The 21,125-nt window shown below is 39.4% G+C and overlaps 1 protein-coding gene and 1 non-coding gene across 2 annotated transcripts in view; one reads left to right on the plus strand and one right to left on the minus strand.

Moving 5' to 3' along the window:
* Positions 1–1,964: 1,964 nt before the first annotated feature.
* On the minus strand, positions 1,965–2,037 carry TRNAT-AGU (transfer RNA threonine (anticodon AGU)). Its single transcript has one exon. It is a non-coding gene; the product is annotated as a tRNA-Thr (tRNA).
* Positions 2,038–7,969: 5,932 nt separating this feature from the next.
* Positions 7,970–21,125, plus strand: part of CTNNA1 (catenin alpha 1) — a 154,234-nt gene continuing 141,078 nt past the window's right edge. The window contains exon 1 of the mRNA XM_074360744.1: positions 7,970–8,100. The gene's annotated coding sequence lies outside the window, so the exon portion shown is untranslated. The remainder of the gene's footprint in view (positions 8,101–21,125) is intronic.

Consider the following 21,125-nt stretch of genomic DNA (forward strand, 5'->3'; position numbering starts at 1 on the left):
AGAAGCAATGAATGGAGACAAATGACTCATTCACCAATACATATGAAATTTAAAGTATATTAATTTAATTCAGTTTATATTACAATGTGACAATTCTTATTTTGATAGCACTTTCCATACTCCTATAAAAATCTAAAAGTGCCAGACAAAAAAAGAATTTTTAGAATGGTGAATACAAAGGACCAGGTTTCCATAATAAAGCCCACTGATATTTTAAAAAGAAGAATAAAGCACAACACCCCTCTTCCATCTCCTTCCCTTTTTAAATGAGTTCTTTTTAGATATGATTGTGCTTGGTTGTCACAGTCTTTAACTTTTTTCTTTTCAGGTTTTCTTCTCCATTGTTATCAACAAAAATATGAGCATGAAGGGGGGGGTGTTTGTTTTTGTGTACACATCTTTGATCATATCACAGAGGAAAGAATCATGAACACCCACTGCTGACTGATTTTAAAAACTAAATCTTGATTTTAGTTTCTGCAGGGAAGATGAATAGCATGAATCTAGAGAACCTTACACATGTTTCATAAGTGTCAAGGGCCAAAGTCTGGTTCTTTTATTTAAAACTTAACTCACTGGTTAAAACCAACATCCTCTATTATAAGAAGCCTAGAAAGGATATAAGTAAGCCCCTGTCCTAGCACCCTCACCCCCACCACACACCCCCAAAGCCCCCAGCCAGCACTGCTTGTCACACTGCTTGAAGCTGTGCAAAAAGACATAATGTATAGAGCATAATAACTGGGATTTAAATTACCTCCATCACAATATAGTCTGAAGTGAAAACTATTTGAATGTTGCTTTTCAACAAAGAGTTTTTAAAAGCCATTGACATTTTAGAGGCTAAGTGGGGTGAGGTTGAGAGCGTGGTTCTGGATTTTGGCAGATATGGGTCCCCGCATTACCACATACTTTCAGTGTGACCCAAGCCTCTGTTTTCTCATTCGTAGAATGAGGAATACAATAGTAACTACCTTAGTATTGTTGTGAGGCTTGGATGACATGTGAAGGTCTTAGCATTTACCGGAGATTTAGTAAGTATAAGCTATTATTACTTTTAGTCATTGAGCATTAAAATAATTATTATTGTATGAGCAAATGAATTAATGAATAAGTTTTCAGTATACTTGACTTAATTTTCTGTCCAGTCTTAGAATGGTTATCAGTGATTCTCAACTCCAGCTGCACAGTAGAATCACCAGGGTAGATATTTAAAGTGTTTAGTTCCTCCCAAAGAATAGATGAATCTGAGTCTCTAGGGTGGTGCTTGGGTATCATATTTTCAAAAAGCTCTCCAGGTTATTCTAAGGTGCAGCCAGAGTTGTGAAATTACTGAGCTACTCAGAAATGAGGAAAATACATTAGCTAAGCTAATAGACAAAACTGCCAGGGTGGTAGGGCTTTACTGCTCTCCCCTAGCCATCTGAAAAGGAATGGAAAGACCACCAGAGCCAGCAGGGATCAATTGCCTTTGACCCTGATGTGCTCCCACACTTTGGTTTTACCTTTGGTTTTTACTGACTTCTGTCCAAATCTGCCCCTTTTGTTAGCTTTCCCCAGGCTAATCCAAGAGTCCCTTTGGTCTCTTCTGTGAGACTTAATGCAGGAGGGGGTGCTCATCATTTCATGGCAACAACAAGAGGTAAAAATTTTCCAGAGTTTTATTTCAAAGCTGCCAAGTCAGTTCTTCATCATTCTTGTATATTTACTCATTTTGGTTCTACCTTCCTCAAATGAGATAATATTCAAGAAAGTGCTTTGTAAACTGTAAAGCTATCTACCAGCACATGAAGATAAATAATAAAGTGCTCATAATGTAGAGAACCTCTAAAATGATCTGTGATGATTCATCTTTATTGACATTTTGACATTATTTTGTGTTACTTTCCAGAACACTCCATAAAGTCTTGCTGACTTTTTGGACTGTTTTTTCCTTAACATTCTCTTTTTTTTTTTCCTTTTAATGGAGGTACTGGGGATTGAACCCAGGACCTCATGCACACTAAGCATGCACTCTGCCACTGAGCTATAGCCTCCCGACTTCCTTAACATTTTTTTTTTAATTGAAGTATAGTCAGTTTACAATGTTGTGTCAGTTCTGGTGTACAGCATTCCTTAACATTCCTGATGCAGCTTAACTCTCATGATTATGTACACTATGTTCAGCAACCTGAAGTAAGTTGAAACCTGAAGTTTCAACCCAAATGTCATCAACTGACATCAGCGACCAAGTCCTTGGCTTTGATGACACTGTCTTTCCTCCTATATCTGTGGCCACTCATTCTTTCTCCAAATATTTTTAAAGTTCATTTTATCTTCCACATACTGTGCTAAATTATTAAAGAAGTGAAAAAGTCAGATAAGATTCCTGTCCTCATGGAACTTATAGTCTAATAGAGGAGACAGAAAATAAACCGGTAGACAAACAAGACAATTCTAGAGAGGGATGAGTGCTTTAAAGGAGAGAAATGCAGTTACGTGGTGGAGAGTGACTGGGGTGTGGGGGGTGTGGTCAGGGAAGGCCTCTCTGACCTGGTGATGTTGAAATACCTAATGTGTTAGGTGGTGACAAATGTTAAGAAGTACAGTAGGGTTAAGAAATAAGATGGAGAGGGGAGGGAAGGGACAGAGGTGCTAGTGTTATTTTACAAAGGGTCATTAGGGAAAGCCTCTTGGACAAGGTGATATTTGAGCAGAGATCTGAATGAAGAAATCCATGGAGTGTGCTAAGGGGCTATCTGGGAGAAGACCATTCCAAGCAGGTGAAATTGGAAATGCCAAGGCCCTGAGGAAGGAAAGTGCTTCCTTGCTTTATGGGAACATCTAGGACTCCAGTGTGGGCTGAAGTGGAAAGATGGAGAGGAAAAGCCAAAGATGGGTCTGAGGTGGCTGTGCAAGATCAGGAAGATTTTATTTAGAGTGAAATAGGAAGAACTGGAGGGTTTTGAACAAATGATACATTTTAAATGGCTCAGCTGCTATGAGAAAATAGCATTAAAACGAATATGTATACATTGTTCAAACATAAATGAGGTATTATGTGCACGGCTTTATATATATTTTTTTAAAAATTTATGTGCACTGCTTTACAATTTGCTTTTTTTCAAAGTGAATTAAAAAAAAAAAACCAAAATATGATCATCTTATCTCTTTGTCTGAAATCCTTTGTGGTACCCCATTCCCTCACAATAAAGTCTGAGGGCTTATAAAACCTTGTCTGGCCGGCCTCTGCCTACTTCACAGCTCCTAAATCACAGAACTTCTTTTCCTAGAGTGGCACTTCGGGCTTTCAAACTTGCTTGTCCACTTGTCTAGAATCACTCTTTTCTTCTCTCCCCATCAACCTTGTCAGTGCTTTTCTATAGATTCCATATATCCATTCTTTCATTCATTTAACACATTTATCGAGGGACCTGCTGTGTCCTTCAGGTCCTATTCTAGAAATATTCTAGACACCAGAGACATATCACTGAACAAAACAGACAAAAGTTTTATCCCTTGTGGGGCTTAAATTCTAGTAGGAGGAAGACAAGAGAAAATAATTTAAAAATATATATTAATGTATACTATATGACTTAATATGTCAGATGGTGATACACTCTAGGGAGAAAAATAAAGCAACAAAGGAAAGATGGGATGTTGAGGGAAGGGATTGCAATTTTAGATAGGGTGGCCAAGAGGAAGCCTCACCAAGAAAGTGACAACTGAGCAAAGACCTGGGGGAGGTGAGGGAGTGAGTCAGGCAGCTATTTGGAGGAGTGTATTCCAGGCAGAAAGCGAAAGCCCTAAGGCAAGAGCCTGCCTGACGTGTTCTAGGAATAGTTAAGAGGCCAGTGTGTCAGAGGAGTGTGTGGGGGCAGGTGAGCTCTGAAGTCCCTTATAAGGACCTTGCCTTTTACTCTGAGTGAGATAGGAGCCACTGGAGGGTTTTGGGTAGAGTAGGAGTGACATGTTTGGACTTATATTATAACAGGATCACTCCAGCTGCTGAATTGAGACTGAACTGAGGGAGGCAAGGGGCAGAAGTAGGGAGACCAGTTAGGAGGCTCCTGTGAAATTCAAGCTAAGTGATGTTGATGGCTTGACTCAGGATGGTAACAGTGGAGATGGTGAAAAGTTGGTGGATTCTGAACATATTTAGAAGATAGAGGTACAAGATTTGCTGAGGAATCAGAAACGTGTAAGAAAAGTAAAATGGTCAAGTATGGCTCCAAAGTTTTGGCCTAAACAGCTAGAGAATGGAGTTGCCATTCATGAAATGAAGAAAACTATGAGATTGGCAAGTTTGGACAGCTGTATCAGGAAACTGGTTTTGGTCAAATAGACATTTAAAGTGTGAGATGCCTAGATGTCTGCTGGATATCCATGTGGAGGTATCAAGTAGGGAGCCAGATCTGGGAGTTTAGAATTCAGAGAGAAAGCTTCAGGTTGAGATACAAACCTGGAGTTGTCAGCATATTTAAAGCTAAAAGACTGGATGAGATCACCAATGGGCTGCTGGCAGAAAGAAAAAGAGGTCCAAGGATGGAGTCCTGGGACACTCTAACAGCAGTTCTTAAACTTTTTGATCTCAAGATCCTTTTACACTCTTGTTTTCTAAAACAAAAGAAAATTGAGGGGGAGAAGTGTCATTGTTTTGCATTTTTGCAAATTTCTTTAATGTCTGGCTTAATACAAGGTAGCTCATCTTTGCTTCTGCATTCTGTTTGATGCGATATTAGACATCCGCCTGTGGAGCTCTCTATTGTACACCATGAGAGATTGGGACTGAAATAGGCAAATGGTATTTTAGTATTATTATGAAAATAGTTTTTATCTTACTACCCCCTGGAAAAGTCTCAGGAGTCCTCAGACTCCATTTTGAGAACTGCTGCTTTAATATTTAGAGGTTGAGAGAATTTAGAAGAAATCGTCAAAAGAGCCTAAGAAGTTGTAACCAAGGAGGCTGGTGGAAAATCAGAAGAGCCTGGTGCCCTGGAGGTCCAGTGAAGATGCTATTTTAAGGGAGAGAGTGATTAAATGCTGCTGGTGGTAGAAGTCAACTGTGGATGGAAACTGATGGCTGGATTTGGCACCATGGAGGTCATTAGGGACCTTGGTAAAAGCAGTTTTGGTGGAGAGGTGAGTGCTAAAGTCTGACTGGAGTGGGTCACCACATAAAGGTCACCATCTTAGGTCACTGAACTCCAGACTAGGTTAACTTCCCCCTAAATCTGCTCGTATCGCTTCCATATCTTCACATTTGATTTTTTTTTTAATAGTTTACCTGTTTTAATACCTGTCTCTTCCACTACATTTTAAATTGTGTGAGAACAGGGATCAAGTCAGTTTTATTCACTGCTGTTTCTCCAGCACATAGCAAGTGCCTGGGACATAGTGAATGCTCAAGTTACCCTTAGTAAGCTTTTCAAGGTTTTTGAGAGGTCAGGAACTGATTCCCCTTAGCTTAAAGAGCGCACTGCAAGTCTCTCATCATATTATTTTTTCTGTCACTTACTCTTCTCTTACTCAAACAAATCTGCACTTTCATCTTTAGGGCCTGTCTTAGTCAGTTTGGGCTGCTATAACAAAATACAACGGGATGAGTAGCTTATAAACAATAGAATTTAACTATCAGAAATTTCAGAATTTTCAGAAGTAAATTTATTTCTTACAGTTCTGGAGGCTCGAAAGTCCAAAATCAAGGCACCAGCATCATCATGTTCTGGCGAGAGCTCTTTTCCTGGTTCATAGTGAGAGCCTTCTTGCAGTGTCCACACAGGGCATAAAAGGCAAGAAATCTTTCTGGGGCCTCCTTTATAAGGGCACAAATTCCATTCATGAGGGCTCTGCCCTCATGACCTCATCACCACCAAAAGCCCTATCTCCTAATACCATCACCTAGGGCATTAGGTTTTCAACATATTAATTTTGGAGGACACAAAGTTTATAGCAAGGCCCCATGTTTAGAAAGTCCCCATGCTTGGTTTAATGTTCTCCACTGTTGCTGTCTTGAAATTGCTAGTAATTTTTGAATAAGGGGCCTCACAAATTAAGTAGCTGGTCCTTTTATTTTATTTAATTAATTTTTTCATTTTTCAGTTTTACTAGGTAAAATTGATGTAATTTGCCCATATACAATATATTGCATGTAAATACATATATACAATATTCTGTACATATTTTAAAAAATTTACATATATGTACTGTTTATTGTTTCTAAGTTTATAGCTTTAGCTTCTTTAACTTACAAAGTTATCAAAGAAATAAAGCCAACCACAAAATAAGAATCAACAGAATGCAGTAATCCAATCATAAAGGACAGTCAAATATGCTTCCATGTAATCAAGAAATCAATCATCTGTTATAATTAGTTCATTTGTGTCCTTTTTCTTAAGATTCCACATATAAGTGATATCATATGGCATTTTTCTTTCTTTCTGGCTTACTTCACTTAGAATGATGATCTCCAGGTCCATCCATATTGCTGCAAATGGCATTATTTTATTCTTTTTTTATGGCTGAGTAGTATTCCATTATCTACCTATCTATCTATCTATCACATCTTCTTTCTCCAGTCATCTGTTGATGGACATTTGGGTTGTTTCCATGTCTTGGCTATTGTAAATACTGCTGCTATAAACATTGGGTGCATGTGTCTTTTTGAATTATATTTTTCTCTAGGTATATGCCCAGAAGTGAGACTACTGGATCATACAGTAAGTCTATTTTTAGTTTTTTGAAGGAACCTCTATAATGTCCTCCATAGTGGCTGTACTAATTTACATTTCCACCAGCAGTATAGGAAACTTCCTTTTCCTCTACACCCTCTCCAGCTTTTATCGTTTGTAGATTTTTTAATGATGGCCATTCTGGCTGGCGTGAGATGATATCTCGTAGTTTTGATTTGCATTTCTCTAACACTTAGTGATGTTCAGCATCTTTTCACGTGCTTGTTGGCCATCTGGTTGTCTCCTTTGGAAAGTAGCTGGTCCTTAAGTGAAGTCATGAATATATAGAGTTACGGAGCATAGTCCTTTAACTCTGGATAAATTTGTAGTGATAGACCAATACTGAAATCAAACTTGTTCATCATCCCATGGTTGACGAAATACCTTATTAGGGTTTTCTATACCAGGCTGATAGTGAACATATATATATATATATATATATATATATATATATATTTTTTTTTTTTTTGTAGTTTTTTGGAGAGCATTAACCAGGAAGATAAGGAAGGACAAGTGGGAATGAAATACCCTAAATGGCCAGAGGGATAAGGATAGAAGTCAGGTCCTTCAAATTTGTGTCTGTGAGTGTGTGTAGAGCGGGGAGCAATCAGTCTCAGGAGGGGATGCTGCTGTGACATGCTTCTTGTCCTCCATCGGGTGCCCTCGGTTTCCCCAACTGTCAAGTGGCAGACCGTGTTCGGTGATTTCCAGGAGGGCTTCCATTGCACATTCTGCGATCTCGAGAGTCGGATTCTAGTTCCACTTTGCCTCAAGCGGTGAGGCCTCACTTTATCCTACTATAAACCAGAAGGTGGGCCTAGAGCACTTTTCTGGAAGCCCGTTACTTGGAAACACCTGTAGCACTCCTCAGAGGAGCATGCCCAGGACTCTGCAGCACCAGCCAGGGGTGGGGCCTGAGCGGGCAAGAGACTCACCTGTGCTCGGAGCGGTGACTCACCTGCGTTCCCAGCTGGAGGGCTGTTCCAGGAGTCAGCGCTCCTCCTTCCTCTCGGGGGCTCACTCCCAGCCTGAGTATTCACTAGGGGCCTGGGATGAAGTGACTCTAGGGTAAGGGGCCGAGAACGAGAGGTCCTTTTGGGGGTCTGGGCCTGGAGTCGCCAGGCTCCCTTGGTGCGGGGCTCGCCCCCAAAGCAAGGACCGGGAAAGCCGGACGGCAGCGGGAGGCTCCGGGAAGAGCGCTCCGGAGGGAGGTACTGGGAAGGGCGGGCGGGGCCCAGGCCTCAGGGCGGGGGCCGCGGGCAGGGGGCGGGCCCGGGGCGGGGGCGCCAGGCGGCCCATTTCCTCCTCGGAGCCGGACAGGGGAAGACAAAGCGGCGGTCGTCGGCTTCGGGCTTCGGGAATCTTCCTGCGCTTTCTCCGCTCGCCGCAGGTAATTCTCTTCAGGCAGGTGGGGGCCCCTCAGCAGGGCCGAGGGGCTCCTCCGACGGGCGGGGCACGGTTTCCTCCACGACCCCGCCCGGAATCGGGCCCCAGGCCGGCGCCTGTGCGGCCTCCCGCCCGCTTTTCCTGCGGGGCCCGGGGCCTGGGCCCAGGTCCTGGGCTCTGGTCGGGCAGGCGGGGCCGGCGCTTCCTGGCGCTCGGGAAGGTGGGGGGCCGCGGCGGCTGGAGGAGAGTTAGCGGCAGGCCCCGCGCCGCCGCGGCGCTTCCTCTCGGGAAAGTTTCTCTCGGTTTCTAAACTTTGTTCAAGTGGACTCGGTGCGCGCGCCAGCCCCGCGCTGGTCCCCTTCGGCCGCCCTACTTGAGGGAAGAGTCTGCGCGTTGTTCCCGGTGCGAGTGTGTTTGGGAGTTGAGTTTTCCAGTGAAGTCACTGTGGTTTCCGTGGTCGCTCCCCCGCTCCCGAAACTTCCCGGTCAGGTGGACCGAAGTTCGCTGGGTCCGCACCCCGGCATTCCCTGCCCCAGCGAATGTGAAAGTTTGAGTGTCCTTTTCTGACTGGCGGGGAAGGCGCCACGCCCGTGTAGACTTTCGGCGTGTGCCATGTTAACTTTTGTTGTGAAATTACTCAAGACTTCTTGTGCTGGTTAATTGGACTCACTTGGCTCTGATTAGTCCCGGTTTTCACGAGTGGCGTTGGAATATTTTTTGTTGACTTTAAGAAAGTGTGCTTGTGTGAAGCACTTGTTGGGAGAAATGTTGACTGAATGCCTAAGCTTGGCTTGGCAGGAATGGCTTCCCAGTAATGCAGGCGGCAGTTGGCTCAAATCCAGGATTGACACCCTTTTATGTCTTCCTGCGTCTTTGCGATGCTCTTTGTGTTTGTTTTGTACAGAACTTAGAATAATTTAGGAAAGAGTAAGTTATGTTAAGTCTCCGACTAAATTAAAGGCATTTTATATTTATGTTGAAGGAAATGATTACATCATTGTATTGTTGCAACAGGATAGGCATTTCAATGAGGGTATTTTGTTTAGCAGTGATTTTTAAAGATTGTACAGGAGTAGGTAACTTTAAGGAAGTACGAATTTGTAAATCAAATTGATTAGGATGTGTTATTTTGTTTTACAAGAGGAATGGGTGAATAAATTATACATTTTGCCCAGTTATTTACCCTTTTTCACTTCTGTCAAGTTAAAAAATATTTTTTATCCACTTTTGTTTTGGGGAGGGTGAATAGGTAATTAGATTTATTAATTTAATCATTATTTTTTAATGGAGGTATTGGGGACTTAACCTAAGACCTTGTGCGTGCTAAGCATACACTTTACTACTAAGCTATACCCTTGCCCCCCTATCCACTTTCTTAAGGGCCCGCAGATGATTAAGATGATTAAGAAATGATCTCTGAGCCTAAGAGCTCACAGAGTAACAGGGAAGACACGCACCACAAGTGTAGTACATGTGAGGCCAAGGGCGTTAAGTGCTGTTAACAGTAATGATGAGAAACTTGTCAGTGGGTCAACTGTTAAGTAATAGTAATGGTAAGAGAAACTTGTGGAGGCATGGAGAAGGAGCTGGTAAGTTTTGTTTGGATAAGACCTGAAGGGCTTCCTGGAGGGCATTTGAATTGGGTGAAACAGGAGTAGTGTTTTGTCTGGAGAAAGCATAAAGAGTAAAGGAGTTTGTGCAATTGTGATATAAATCTGTCCTGGTTTTCTTTATATTTTTTGCTCTTGCTTCTCAGTCTTCTTTTTTTTTTTCTTTCCCACTCCACTCATATCCAAGATTCTATCCACTGTATCTCAGTCCTTAACACCATTGGTGTGGTATCACCCTCCTTCCATCAGTAACGTATTGTACCATATGGTGACTTAGAGGTTGGAGGTGCCCTGTCCATCCAAGATGAGACTCTCTTCTCTGCATCAGACTTTAAAGTCCAAAACTTGTGCTAAAGCAGAAGTGTCTATTTTGAGTGCAGATGTCTCACCTGGTCACCTTTGCACTAGAGAGCTGCTTTTGGGAGGCTTTTTAAAACTCAATAGGACCAAAATGAGACAACTTTTTCTGGAGACCTAAACCGAATGTGGAGATCAGTGGTAACTGGCAGAGTTCTGGGATGTGAGAAAGTAACAATAGTGTGAAACATGACAGACCGACCTTGGGTTTGGGGGGATGTGTGTGTGTGTACTGGTGAAGATCTGGACAGAGGTAACAGGGTCCTCTGCTTGTGTAAAGTCCTGAGACAGGAAAGAACTCTATGTGTTTAGAGACCTAAGAGAAAGATTGTGTAGCATGAATACTTTTGGAATGTGGAGAAGGCCTCACATGAGATTGCCAGGGAACTCCAGATGACATGTTTGGATTTTATTCTGAGAACTGTAAGAAGCCATTGTAGGAAGTTTCACGATCTGATTTGCTTTTTAAGAGGATCACTCCTGCTAGTGCTTGCAAGACTTGTATTTGTGTACAAGTGGAAGTAGGAAGTTGAGCTGGGAAAATGGTGGGAGTGAAGATGGTGGAGATAAAAGGAGCTATTACGGGGAGAAATGAGATAGGCCTTACATAAGGATTGGATGTAGGGGCCTCGGCTTATCCGAACTCTTGTTTTGTTGTTTCTTCGGTGATACACCTTGCTCCTTCCCCACCCCATACAATTTGTATTCCATCACTTTTACGAGGAGCTCTTACTCATCTCTCAAGACTTACGTTGGCACTTTCTTAGCAGCAAACCCCTTCTCACCAGGTGGGGTATTCCATTGTAGTGTACATCCCTATTTGCCTTTCCTGCTAGAAAGTGAGCCTTGAAGACAGGGACTGATAGCCTTAGCCTGTGTCATTGTACCTGGCCTGGATATTAAAAAAAAAAAAAAGATGCATGTTGAATGAAGGAGGAAAAAGGGTCTTTTCTGTCTGGAGCCTAGCTTGTGGGTAGAACTGTGACAGATGAGGCAACAGTCAGTTTGGAGGGTCTTGAATACAAAGTTGCTGTTTTGGGCAAGCTGAGAACTATCTCTATTCCATTCTTACTCTTTCCACCTAGATCTAATCAGATACAATCCTCTCCATCTGGTCTTCCTCTTACATAAATCCCTCTTTCCCCTTCTCTCTGCTTCCACTCTAGATTGTCTTATCTTTGAACTACTGGAACTACTTGTAGTTCTCTGGATAAATTGTTCTGTTGTTGCTTTGGTGCCTTTTTCTTATTTTTTCCTTTGTCTGGAGCACCCTTTTTCTCACCCATCTGACAAACTCATGTATTCTTTAAAACCCACCTTAAATGTCACTGCCTCTGGGTTTTCTCTTGGATCTCAGTGCTTCTTGGGTACCTTGTACATATTCTCTGGTTGCATCTTTTGTGCTGTTTGGTAAATATTTTTATGGATGACTTCCTCTCAGCTGGGGATTTTTTTAGAAGCGGGGTCTAGGCCTCCCCCCCCCCCGATTTTCTCTCTTTAAATTTTTTTTATTGAAGTATAGTCAGTTTACAATGTTGTGTCAGTTTCTGGTGTACAGCACAATTCTTCAATCATATGTGAATGTACATATATTTGTTTTCATACTTTTTCACCGTAAGCTACTACAAGATATTGAATATATTTCCTTGTGCTGTACAGTATAAACTTGTTTATCTATTTTATGTATACCAGTATCTGCAAATCTCGAACTCCCAGGTTATCCCTTCCCACCTCCCTCCCCCCCGGCAACCACAAGTCTGTATTCTATGTCTGTGAGTCTGCTTCTGTTTTATATATGTTCATTTGTCCTTTTTTTTTTTTTTTTTTAAGATTCCAAATAGGAATGATATATGATATTTTTCTTTCTCTTTCTGGCTTACTTCACTTAGAATGACATTCTCCGGGGCCATCCATGTTGCTGCAAATGTAGACCTTTATTTTTAATAAAACTTTTTAAAGTATACATGTACAAAAATACTCAAATTATAAGAATACCTGAATGAATTATTTAAGTGAACACCATCCATATCCACCATTCAGATCAAGAAATAAAGTTACCAGTACTCTGGAAATCCCTTTTTGTCCCTTTGAAGTCACTACTCACCCCTCTGCTCCCTTCAGTTTTTAATTTGAGGATCTGAAACATTGTTGCTCTATCTATGAGTGTTTGCCAAAGTTAGTTGAATTTCTTACTGTGTTCTTCACTGATCAGTCTTTTACATATAAACAGTACTGTTCTTTGGGGAAATTTACTGCTGTCTTGTTACTGCACTGGTCAGACTCTTAGACTGGCATTCAGTACCTTTTAAGTTCTGGCCCTAACTTACTTTTTCAGCTCTTTTTCTTTTCTTCTTTTTTCTTTTTCCTTTCCTTTCCTTATTTGTTAATTGTTTATTTATCAAGAGAAACTATTCCTTAGCCCAGATAGTCATAGTTTTCATGGTTCAGGAACACAGATTAAGTGACAAATTTCCACTGAATTCAACCCAGAGAAATTCTTTACATTCCAAAATCACTTTGCACTCTGAAATTTACCAACCTTCCTCATCTCCTCAAAATCTTTTATGGATCATATTTCTGTGGAAATCTGCATATGCTTCCTTTTTTGGTTCAGCCACAGAAAACTTACAGAAAGCTGAAACTCTCTGGGATGCAATGAATGCTCCAACAGTATGAAATCGCACATAGTTGGCCAAAAGGCCACACATCTGAGGGTTTGTCAAAGGACTGGAAGCTGTGGTAGTTATTCTCCTTGACAGCTCAACAGCATCCTTCCAGACTGATGGGGAAATGGATCTAGTTTAATCTTCTATTGTAAATTGTTGCTGCGTGTCTCTGCATCTGAAAGGCATTTGTTCTGGAATGCTCCATCCTTCTCTGACACAAATGCTATCCATTTGAAAGCTGATTAATAGGCTTTTTCTATTGCGATATTGATCATTTTTGCTGAAAGTGATCTTTAACTTATCTGAAATTCTGAAATTTCTATTTTGCTTTTTTTCTTTATGAATTTGCCTATTCTAGGTACCTCATGTAAGTGGAATCATACATTTGTCCTTTTATATCTGGCTCATTTCACTTAGCATAATGCCTTTAGCTTCATCCATGTTGTAGCATGTATCAGAAGTTCCTTCCTTTGCCTTTTTTTCTGCACTACAGTGAGCACTTGGTGAGGAAGGAAAACTTCTGGAAATAATTTTTTAAAAATGTGGTCTTTAAAAGGTCATAGCAAACTATTGTCTGGCGGGGTGTTTCCTGCTTTGCTAATTTGTCATTGTCTATTATCCGATGATTTATGAAGATATTCTGCTTGTAGGAGTTTTTAATCTTGTGAGTCTCAGCTGGAGAATTTGAATTTTGTCAGCCATGTAATATATAAGATGACTTATAAAGGATATTTAACTTCTAATTTGATAAAATGTTCATTTATTCTTTCAGTTATGTAGTGCTGGACAGGACATGTTTTTGTTCATATTAAGTTGGTTTAAGAGTAAAACCAGTGGACTAGTTCAGTTATTTACATAGTATTGAGTTGCTGATTTACCTTCCAAAACACTCTTCTAGACTATAACTTCCTTTGCTAGATACTGAGCTCCCTCAGGGCAATCACATTCTTTTGTATCTTTTAGTCTTTTGTAATAACTGACTTATCTAAACCCACAGCAGATACTATTCAATAAATAGTAAATTAATTATGGTAGATATGCTATAAATAGGATTGTACCAGATTGATAGGGGAATGGAGGAGGCCTGGCTTTACATCCGTTTTATTGAAGTTTTTTAAAAAAATGAAACCACTCATTTATATCACCTAGAGATAAACACTATTGACATTTTGTTGTACTTCCTTTGATATTTTTCCTAGGCATGTATATTGACTATAACTTTTATAGAAACTAGATTTTACTTTATTTGCTCTTTTGTAATCTGCTGTCCATTAATCATACTTGAATATCTTCCCTGTTAGTAGTATAAGATTAAGCTTTATTTTACGTACCCCTAAGAAAAAAGAAACACTGCCAAGCTAGGAAATGCCATTAATTGTAAGACATACAGATTATAGAGACCTAACAATGTGAAATATGTATGCTTTAGAACTGATGAAATACGGTTAATCGCACAATGCTAGGATAGGATATTAATAATCCCTTCCTATTCCAGTGTAGCTTCTTTAATCAGTCATCTGTGGACATTTAGTTTGCTTCCCAGAGCTGCTTTAATCTGTAGCTAAATCTTTTACCCATCCGTATTTCTAACAGTGAAATACCTGGGGCAAAATGTTTACTACTCTGAAAAGGAAAAAAAAAGTTAAATATACGTAACAAAACTTACCATTTTAACTTTTTAAGTGTACAGTTCTGTGGCATTAAGCATATTTTCAGTGATGTGCAATCATCATCACTGTCCATTTTCAGAACTTTTCCTTATTCTTAACAGGAACTCTACCCATTAAACAATAATTCCCCATCGTGTCCTCGCCCCAGCCCCTGGTGACTTATGTTTTACTTTTTTTCTTTATGAATTTGCCTATTCTAGGTACATCATATAAGTAGAATCTTATATTTGTCCTTTTGTGTCTGGCTCATTTCACTTAGCATAATGCCTTTGAGGTTCATCCATGTTTTAGCATGTGTCAAGTTTCTTCCGAACCTTTCTTTTTTTTTCTTAATTAAAAAAATTCTGATAAAATACACATAACATTTACTATCATAACCATCTCTAAGTGTACAGTTCAGTTATATTAAGTATATTCATGATGTGAACTCATCACCACTGTGCATCTCGGGAAGTCTTTTAATTTTATAAGATTAAAACTATACTCATTAAACAACAGCTTCCATTACCGCCTTATCCCAGCCCCTGGCAGCCACCATTCTACTTAGTTTCTTTGACTCTTCGAGGTACCTAATTTAAGTGGAATTATGTTGTCTTATTTTGTGACCAGCTTATTTTGTGACTGGCTTATTTCACTTAGCATAATGTCCTCAGGGTTCATCCATGTTGTAGCTTATGTCAGAATTTCCTTTCCTTTTTAAGGCTGAATACTGTTTTATATATGTGTGTGTGTGTGTGTGTGTGTGTGTGTGTATCCATCCCACAATTTGCTTATCCGTTCATTTGTCAGTGAACACTTGGATTGCTTCCAAGTTTTAGTGACTGTGAGTAATGCTGCTATGAATATGAGTATACAGATATCTTTTTGAGACACTGCTTTCACTACTTTTGGCTATGTACCCAGAAGTAGAATTGCTGGATTATATGGTAAGTTTATTTTTAATTTTTTGAGGAACTGCCATATTGTTGTCCATGGTGGCTGTACCATTTTACATTCCTACCAGCAGGGCACAAGGGCTGTAATTTCTCCACATTCTTGCCAACACTTGTTATTTTCTGTGTTTCTGATAGTAGCCATCCTAATGAATGTGAGGTGGTATCTCATTGTAGTTTTGATGTGCATTCCCCAAATGATTAGTGATATTGAGTGTCTTTTCATATGTTTATTGGCCATATGTATATCTCTGGAGAAATGTCTTTCCAAGGCCTTCACACATCACTGGGCTGTTTGTTTTGGTTCTAGTTCTCTGTATATTCTAGATACTAATCTCTTAGCACATACATGTTTTGCAGACATTTTCTATTGTCTGGGTTGCTTTTTCACTATGTTGATAATGTCCTTTAGTACATGAAAGTTTTTATTTTGATAAAGTCCAATTTACCTGTTTTTTTGTTTTGTTAGCTGTACCTTTGGTGTCATATCTAAGAAATCATTGCCAAATCTAATGTAAAACTTTTGCCCTGTGACTTCTTCCAAGAGTTGTATAGTTTTAGTTCTTATATTTAGATGTTTGATCCATTTTGAGTCAATTTTTTAGGTAAGAGTCCAGCTTCATTCTTTTACATGTGGAGTTCCAGTTTTCTCAGCCACAGTTGTTGAAAAGACTGTCCTTTACTCATTGAATGGTTTTGACACACTTGTTGAAACTTATTTGACTATGAGAGGGTTTGTTTCTGGGCTGTTTTGTTATGTTGAACTGTATTTCTTTCTTTTTTTTTTCTTTCTTTCTTTTTTTGCTAGTACCACACTATTTTGATTATTGCAGCTTTGTAGTAAGTTGGTACCAAATTAGCTCTTGAAGCTAATATTTTGTATGTTTATATTCTTCAGTTTAGTTGTATGTGCATGCTGTTGTGAAAATATAGTGAATTCTTTTAACTTTTCTGTATCTTGATTGCGGAGATTACACAACTGTTTTGAGTTTGTCAAAAGCCATAGAATAGTATACCAGAGTGGATTTTACTGCATGTAAAAAGTGAAAAAACAAACAGATAAAAAAATAAATTCATTCAAAAAATACATGTTTTGCAAGTTTGATCTTCTATATAGAGTTAAATGAATAGTGAAAAACATCAAATCAGTTGTCCTTTCTGTTTTCCCAGCCCAAATCATTTTATTCTTCATGAGTGACTGAAGCCACACTTTTAGAAGTCTTAAAGGAATTTTGGTTATACTGTACATGTTGGAGAATTTAAGTCTTATTAGTACCTTCTGTTTTCTCTTAAGAAAAAAAGTTAAATACAGCAGGCATCAGGGAGTATCTCACAGGCAACAGTTCCTAAAATTTGCCCATGTGCCAGTGTGCTTGCTTCCAGACCATGAGGGTGTTGGTTTTTGTTTGTGTAATGTGGTAGTCCGCTTATCCTCCGATGTTGTAGGCCTGGGCTGAATGGGCTGAATTGAACAGTGTAGGGAGGTAGACAGCTTATTTGATTTGCCCTGGCTCATGCAGTTTTGCTCACTTGCAAGAAGACTGCACTTAATTTATCCATTATTGAAAGTTCCAAGTGTGCAGAAATAACCACTCTTCAAAATAAAACTTTAGCATTGCCCCTTCTCTGTTGGAGCCTCTAAATGTTCATTATTTTTCTCTATAGTTTTTTTTTAATAACTGTCAAATTTTCTCTTCTGCATGTGGAAGCATACCCCTGACCTATTTCTAATGGAGCTTGAAATTAGCATGCATTTCTGTTTACTTCTTGATGGAAGTAGGATCATCTTTCAACCCCACTTTTTGATTAGGACATAATTTGTACCTTTTCACTGGCTGCAAGTTTGGAGCAATGCATATAAGGTAAACATAGTTCGAAAGGCAACTTTGAGTGTTATTCTAAGTATTTGTTAAAAAAAAGGATTTGGTTATTTGGAACAAGTATTTTATAAGTAGTGTGATTAGATTTTTAAAATTTCTTGTCATTCCATGTTCCCGCTGTAGTAAAAGAAGAGATAATTGTGGAGGTTATTATAATTTTCATTTGTAAGAATTTTTTAAAAAGACTTTGAGGGCTTTACAGAAAAAAAAATTTATCATTTACATTAAAAAAACTTGGTAATGAATAATTTAATCCAATTTAATTGTATTAAATAACTGATCTGATTCCTTAATTGCATTTAAAAGGTAGTTCTTTCTTGGATTGCTTTGTTTTTGCTATTCCATTTCATTATATCAAGCTGTGGCTTTCCTTCATTTTCTTATTCTGAGTTGCATTATTAAATATTGTTATAAACAAGTGGATCATCAGTTGTATTTTGGAAATGTTTTTTGCTGTGGTTTGTTTTGTTAGTATTAGACATTATGAATTGAAGATGTGAGTTGGGAGCCCAGTTAATTATCAGGTTACATAATCCTGTACTGGTTTATTAGCCAGGTTAGACTGCAGACTGTTCTTGAAACTGAAGGTGCTGCCATAACTCAGAAAATGCATTCAGTGTGGCCCATTTCAAGTGACATGAAGGATAGGAGCCTTTGCTAATAGTCCATTTGTCCTGTGCAGCTCTGATACATGCTTTCTTTCCAAGCAAAAATGCATAGTTACTATTCTCTCATGGTATGTTGAGCATTTCATTATGTTAAATATTTCAGTATTAATCTAGACTCTTAATCATGGTTTGTGAAATATGATAGTGCATTGAATAGGCAGAGCTGAAAGGGTGAGTTACTATTACTGACTAGTCAGTGTTTGTGGGGGTTTTCTATTCCTGGGGATCTGTAAGTTGGCAAAGGTTTCTTATTTGTTACAATTTTATTTTGCTTCCTTGGACCTGGGGTCGTCATGTTCTCAGGAAAGCTCTAGACTGACCTTGAAGGGTATCTTTAGAAACCTGTCATTTTGCACAGAAGTGGCTAAGTGAAATGTGAGCTTGATCCCTTGGGAGGAGTGGAAAAACTGAAGGAAATGGAAGATGGCAATCCTTGAGAGAAATTTAAGCTTCTTTGGGGTTGTTAAGACCAGTGAAAGATGTGATGTTTTCTAAATGTCTTTAAATTAGGTCTAAGGCATTAGTTTGCTATATCTCAATTATAGTCAGAAGGATTCAGTTAAATACAATGCATTTATTAAGTCTGCCTTTCAAAGAAGGTGCTAGGGGAGATGTTAGGAATGTGTAAATCACCACTGCTACAAACCAATGGGATTAGCTTTAGTAATATCGCTAATGGGTAAGAATTGGCAATCTGTACCCATTTTGCTAATCTATGTTGGGAGAGAGACATTTGCTAGATGTGTTGCTAAATAAAACTGAAAAACAGCCTAACCAGTTCAGTTAATCATTTATAGAATGTTATTAGGTGAAAGATACCATGCTTAAAAAAGCCATGGTACCTGTGTTCAAAGGAGCTCTCAACTTCGTGGGAGACAGACACACTGATACAGTGCTGTATGGCCAGTGCTATAATAGAGATGCTTGTAAAGTGCTGGGGAACCCAGAAAAGAGGGAACAGCTGTTTCTGTGGAAGCAGAGGACATTTTTCTGAGCCTTGAAGGAAGATGGAAAAGTCTGGCATAGGGCTCTGGGCAGAGGATAGGGGTTTTATAAAGGTCTGAGACTGTCTGGAGAAGAGTTTAGAGTGGAGACAGGTGATGAGTCTGACAGGCTAGTGCGGGTCAGGTTTGTTTGTAGGAGTTTCGGTTCCAACCTGCCTCTAATAGGGAGGCAACCCCAAGTTTTTTTCAGAGGGGAGTTGATTCCATGACAGTGATAACTGGGTGCTGTCTGTAGAATGATTGGAAAGACTCCTAAGAATGGGAAGGGTTAGTAGAGTGAGATGTTTACTAAGATGCAGAGGAGGGGAGGGAAGAGGAGAAAGGGGGGCCTAGAGTCTTTCTAGGGGCAGATTTGCTGGAGCTTTGGTCAGCAGAGGTGAGGAAGGCCACAGGGGTAGTAGATTGGGAGGAAAACTCTTGGCTTGGGGCTTGTGGAGTTTAAGGAACTGAGTTCTCTCTCCAGTTGTGTTTTGGAGTCCTTTAGATTGGGGAAGTACTGCTCTGGTCAGGACAACACATGCTGTCGGCTTTTGGTCTTCACTGGTAACTGTAAGAGGTGGAGCTTGCTCCTTTTTTTTTTTTTTTAAATCTTTTTTTGGAGGAGGGGTGCATTTCAAGATTTCTCAAGTAATTATTATAAACAGTAAGATTAGAATGAGTATTTTTGCAAATATTTTCTCCTATAGGTTGTCTTTTCATTTCATTTATAGTTTTCTCTGCTGTGCAAAAGCTTAAGTTTAATTAGGTCCCATTTATTTATTTTTGCTTTTTTTTTCTATTCCCTTGGTAGACTGCCCTAGGAGAACATTGCTAAGGTTTATTATGTCAGAGAATGTTTTGCCTATGTTTTCTTCTAGGAGGTTTATCATGTCTTAATGTACAAGTCTTTAAGCCATTGGTGTGAAGTAGTATTCTAACTTCGTTGATTTACACGTGGCTGTCCAGGTTTCCCATCACCACTTGCTAAGAGACTGTCTTTCCTCCGCTGTATATTCTTGCCTCCTTTGTCAAAGATTAATCAACTGTAGGTGTGTGGGTAGAATGGGTGTTTTTAAGTTACAAAAGAAAAAGTACATTCTCAGGTTGCAGGACGCCTAAATGCTCAGAGCTTGAGGCTGATGCTGTCAGAACTGCAGGGGGAGAGGGTCTCTGTTCATATCTTTCAATAAAACTGTTGGACTGAAAAAAAAAGAAAAACCCAAACCTCTAATGTCTTAATTTCTCTGCGTATCTTTCAGACTTATCTTCTGCTGTTTCACTATCCTCTGTTTTTCGCTCATGATTGTGGTTCTTATAAGGTGCCAGAGCTCTCTATTCCCTTTGCACAACCTGAAACAGCTGCTCTCCCTCCTGCCTAGTACATCAGATCCTCAGTGAGGATTCCCTGGCCATTGGGGATTCCTTCCTGGGTGCCCCTCTTTGCAGTGATGGGTTACTTTACAACTTTATACTTTCTGTTGTATTTGTAACTGTTTTCCTGTCTAGACTGAGCATTTTCCCCAACTTTTTTTTCCCTGAAAATCTTCAAATATATATAGAGAAGTTTGAAGAGTAATAAGTACAGTGAGCACTTGATTTGTCACTTCATCTAGACAGTTGTTAACATTTTTCAAATTTGCTCCATTGTTCAATATAAACTTTTTTCTGAGATTTGAAAGTAAATTGCAGACACCAGGGTACTTCACTGCTAAGTTTTTTTTAGCATGTAACTCCTAAGAATAAGGACATTGCCCTTAAGTACAATAGCATGCAAGAAAATTTACATTGTTATGGTAACATATGATTCCTTCTAAAGAGTGGTTCAAGAACTGGTGTATGTTCTCCTTAGGAACTTGCAAGAAATGTAGACTCTTATATGGTACCCTGGAACTACTGATTCAGAATTTTCCTTTAAATAAGATTCCCAGAAGTACTGATTTCATGTACAGTCCATATTCATATTAAATTCCAGAAATCAATAAAAATCCTATACTGCATTTAGTTGTCATGTCTCTGTCGTTTTGATTTTCAGTCTTTTTTTTTTTTTTTAAAGACATTGACACTTTTTAGGCCACTATTGAAGAATGTCTGCAGTTTAGATTTGTCTCATTGTTTCCACTTTTGACAAGAATGCTACATATGTAATGATGTACCTTTCTTGGCATCTCAGCCATTGTCAAGTTGTTCCACTGGTGGTGAGGTTAAATTTAAACACTTGGAATTAAGTGACCTCTGCCAGATTTCTCCATTGTAAAGGCACCTG

Source organism: Camelus bactrianus, chromosome 3 (genome assembly GCF_048773025.1).
Source record: "Camelus bactrianus isolate YW-2024 breed Bactrian camel chromosome 3, ASM4877302v1, whole genome shotgun sequence".
Taxonomy (NCBI): Eukaryota; Metazoa; Chordata; class Mammalia; order Artiodactyla; family Camelidae; genus Camelus; species Camelus bactrianus.